This window comes from Hydra vulgaris, chromosome 03 (genome assembly GCF_038396675.1).
Source record: "Hydra vulgaris chromosome 03, alternate assembly HydraT2T_AEP".
NCBI lineage: Eukaryota > Metazoa > Cnidaria > Hydrozoa > Anthoathecata > Hydridae > Hydra > Hydra vulgaris.
In genome coordinates, this window is record NC_088922.1 from 47,670,081 (window position 1) to 47,675,000 (window position 4,920).

General features: G+C 25.4%; 1 long non-coding RNA gene across 1 annotated transcript; it reads left to right on the forward strand.

Moving 5' to 3' along the window:
* Positions 1-586: 586 nt before the first annotated feature.
* Positions 587-1,940, forward strand: LOC136078215 (uncharacterized). Its single transcript, XR_010637611.1, has 2 exons — positions 587-692; positions 1,721-1,940. It is a non-coding gene; the product is annotated as an uncharacterized LOC136078215 (long non-coding RNA).
* The last annotated feature ends 2,980 nt before the right edge of the window (positions 1,941-4,920 follow it).

Here is a 4,920-nt window from a genome sequence, read left to right on the forward strand (position 1 = left end):
CCCCCCCCCCCTAGTTACATTAAAACATGAAACCTAAAATTTAAGGAGAGTTTATCAAAATAATATTACTTTTACTTTTACACTTTTATCGCACTTTTTTAATTATAAAATGTCATAAACCACGAGCATTTCGTTCCATTGAGACAAAAGTTATACTAAAAGAAAACAAAGTGCTATAAGGCTTTATTTACAAGCTTGTAAATAAAGCCTTATAGCATTTCATTTACAAATTTACATACATTACATGAGTTTGTTGGGAGAAATTCAGTCACAAAAAAATGTAATTATCAGGTTTGAATATACTAAAAAGAAAAGATAAAAGTTTTGAATATTCTTTAAAAATGGATTTTTATTATTAGACATAGCAAAACATTTTTCTTTTGCTTATCATGATTATGCAATAATATTTTGTAAAGCGCTTTTTAATTTTAAATATTCTTAGTCGCGTTTTCGCTTTTTTTGTTTACGTACTAAAATACAACTCAACCCAATCTATTTTGTCATATATACAATGACAATATAAATTGTATACACGAAGACAAAAGGTGTTATATAACTTTTATTGTTATTTTATGTTATACAAGACGAAAAAATTGTCATCGTATATTCTCTGACAATATAAAATGTATGACTTAATAATAAGAAAAAGCATTCCAAAAGAATAAGATCTCGTCAAATTCTATATCTAAAATGTATAATTTTTTATTTGTTTAGTTGATTGTTGTTATATTTAATGACACTTTCTTTTTTATTTTTGGTGGTATTTGTGTTCGTTATATGTTTATACTTTAAAAAAAAAAAAAAACGCTGCCCCAACTCAAATCTGTAGTTGATGTATCAGTACTCTCGTGCATGTTCTACCTATAATATATATATATATATATATATATATATATATATATATATATATATATATATATATATATATATATATATATATATATATATATATATATATATACATATATATACATATATATGTATATATCTATAAAGATATATATATATATATATACATATATATGTATATATATAAATATATATCATATATATGTATATATACATATATATGTGTATATATACATATATGCGTATATATATACATATATACATTCATATATATATATATATATATATATATATATATATATATATATATATATATATATATATATATATATATATATATACACAGCGCCGTAACTAGCTTTTCTAGTGCCCTGTGCAAAATTTCATTTTTCGGCCCCCTAAGCCTAACTTTTTTTTATTGAAAGATATTTTCGTCAGTTTAAAGTTCCATTTCACGGCCGTCTAATCTACGGGCCCTGTGCAAGTGCACCTGTTGCACCTGCCTAGTTACGGCACTGTATATATATATATATATATATATATATATATATATATATATATATATATATATATATATATATATATATATATATATATACACGTATAAATATTTTAAAATTTGGATGTAATTGCAAAAGAGATGTAGAATTTTACAGACATATCTGCTGAAGACTTTTGTTGGTATATGAGGAGCCCATTTGCAAACTATTATATTATGCATAATAATAAGTTGTTAACATATAATTACTTGTTACATAATAATAGTTCAGTTAGCCTTCACAATTGTATAAACTCACTTGATTGAATCTTTCTTATATTCTTTATTTTTTATTCTAGAAATCTTATTTTATATTTTTTTTGTATTTTGCAGATACCATGCCCAAGTATTCCAAAAATGAACTAGAAAATTGCGTTAGAGATATCCTGAAAAGATCGCCGGATAGAAAAGGCGTCGGTGACCGTGAAAAACTAAACCACGGCAACAGTTTTTATGATGTTTTTTAGATCTGTAATTTGAAATATGTTTTAATCTTGTGTATGCTTTTAGTTTTGTGTTTAATTTGTTTTAATTAAGAAGGCACACTGGTTACCTTTTTTCTTGTGTTTTCTGAATGTTAAATTTTTGTTCCTAAAACCCAACAAATTCTGTTGTTGTTAAAATACGCTCATTGCATAACAAATGTGGTTTGAACGATCAAAAGACGTAATAATAATTTAAATATCCAAATGGTAAGAGTTCCCGTTGCTTTGGGGTTTAATATAATTGAAATATCAATTAATTTCTCTAAGGGATCGTCAATAAATTACGCAACGCTAAATTTGGTTTAAAAAATGAAGTATTAAAAGAGAACTTTAAAAAGAGAACTTATTTAGTTAGCCTTATTTAGAAATGAAAAATGTGTGGTAGAATTTTAATTTGTTAGAAACCGGGAATATTTAAAAAAGCCCGGCCGGTTGACCTTATCATATGACTCTATTCAACTTAAATACAGTTTTCTTTAATGTTTTCAGAGCTTTAAAAATTAAAATTTTATGATCTAGTTAGAAGTAAAGTAGAAAATGTTTTTAATAAACCTGTTTTTAAAAGTATTTACAAAATTTAGTACTGCAGCTCGATATCAAGTATTGCTAAATGGTATTATTATTATGTTATATAATATACTATTACTATTCGAGTCATGTATATTATATTTAATTTACAAATTCCAAATTAATAATTCAACATTAGTTTAATGAAGTTATTGTAAGACATATTACAGTATATCTTCTAATGCTATTAACCAATTTGTAAAGCATGGTCACGATGAAAAACATTAGCAAAGAGCCTTGTAAAACATCTAATAATCGATAGCAGTTTAATGGATCAGTCAGACTTTTTGATGTTGAATATTCAAATGTTCATATATATGATCAAGTTTCTCATGCTGAATTATGCAAATATTAGAAGTTGAAAATTGTAATTATAGTTTTAAGTCAATGGTAAACAACAATGCAAGATATAGCTCAATGCTTCTGTTGCGGTATCCATTGTAAGCAAAATAAATCAAAAATTTGCTCCTTTAAGAAATTTGCTCACTTGAATAAAAAAAATTGCTCCCTTGCATATGTTAAAAGTATACTAAAATCTAGTATTGCAGAAACAGTTTACTTTTAAGTTTGATAAGACATCAACTAAGCAACTAAAAAAGCAGTATAATGGGTATCTCCAGTATCGGTCAGACAAAAAAGGAGAAATAGTAATATCATACTGTTACTATTTCTCATTTTTATTGGTCATTGTCACAACCAACTAGTTGATCATTATTGTAAATTCGAAACTAACTTTGGGTTGGGTTTTTCTTATCTTTTATATGTTGGAATGGATGAGTCATATGTTAACAAAGCTTTTGAATTAAAGTTATCATTAGATCTAAAAAAAAAGTCTGAAATTTTTTCCCTCAACCTTGGTACATGTAGCCGTCATAAGTCAATCTGCTTTCAGAAAAGACATTTAAATAAAGTTATTTCAAAACACTTTTATACTAACTCACAACTATCTACTATCTCTGCCACCCAAAAGCAAACTTCTTCTGATCTTATGCTTTTATTATTTGATCCTTAAATGATATATATATATATATATATATATATATATATATATATATATATATATATATATATATATATATATATATTAAATTTATTTATTTGATTCAGACAACAAGTGCAGTACAAGATCCATAGTTAAGATTAAAAAAAAATGATAATTAAAAGTTCTGTTTAATCTATACACAGCTGCATTGCTTCTGGCACAGGTAACTAACTGATTTATAAGGCTAAGTCTGTAGTTACACAATAAAGTGTAACTACAGACTTAGCCTTATCTAGATTAGGCAAGCTTAGTACATATAAGCATAAACATATTTGTCGCGCTTGAGTACTTGTCATATCCAAAAAACATTTTAGCACATTTCTTGTAACAAGAGTTTTACTTTTACCTTGATCGAGCATTTCTTGAATCTTCTGATATTTAATCTCTCGATTTATATCAGCATTATAAAACAAACCATTTTCTATTATGTGACCCAGATACTTGAATTTGTCAATAAAAACTAATTCACCTCCAGCTAAGGTAAGCAGTGGAAAATTGCTTGACACAATCTTATATCTCTGTTTTGGGTTAAATACCAATACATGTTTTTTTTTTGTTTTTTTTAATATTAAATGACATGTTAACTCTTCATTAGGTAGACTATTAAAGGGCTATTTTAGGAGGTAACACCTTGGATGGTAGAATAACTATAATTTTTTCTTTTATTTTTGCCCATTTTAGTCAGTATTTTGTCTGAAAAAATAAAACTAGTCTATTTAACATTTGTAAAATGTAGAATTGAGTTAGCCAATGAATTTGGGCAGTAAATAGGCAGTATAATAGAATTGGGCAGTGACAAATTTTGTGATACATCCAAAGAAACAGCTGTAAACTGTAATTGATATATGCAGATGGAAAGACTACAATTTATAGTAAATACTTCATAAATTTTATTCTAAAAAAGTAAAAAGAAAAACTTTTTATAATAAAAACAAAAAAAATTTCTTGTTTTTACTGAAAATCGTAAAAAAGCAGCATCAACCTCATCCTATTAGACTTTTCATACAGTTCTAAAACTTTAAATTAATTTTTTTTATATATATAGTTTTTTTTGGATCAAATGACTAAGATTGGAGAGTACTGTGTTTTGTTGTTGTTTTTTTTGTTTTTTTTTACACAAGCTATTTCACACGAGTTAAAATGAATTCTATAGACATGTTTATTCTATAGACATTTTTATTCTTTATTTTTTTCTATAGACAGTTTTAAGTTTCTCTTAAATTTTATTATGATGTATAAAAATCCAACATGCTATTATAATTTATTTATATTATAAATTATAAATCAATATGATATATGTATAAACTTGAAAGCATTTAGAAGCCTGTTAAGTTAGGAGTTACTAGAAAAAAAGAATAGAGTTATCCAGCAAGGAAACAGTTAACAGAAGACTTAAAAAGTTGAAGGTTTTATGTGTCAGGAAAGTATGAAGATGAAAA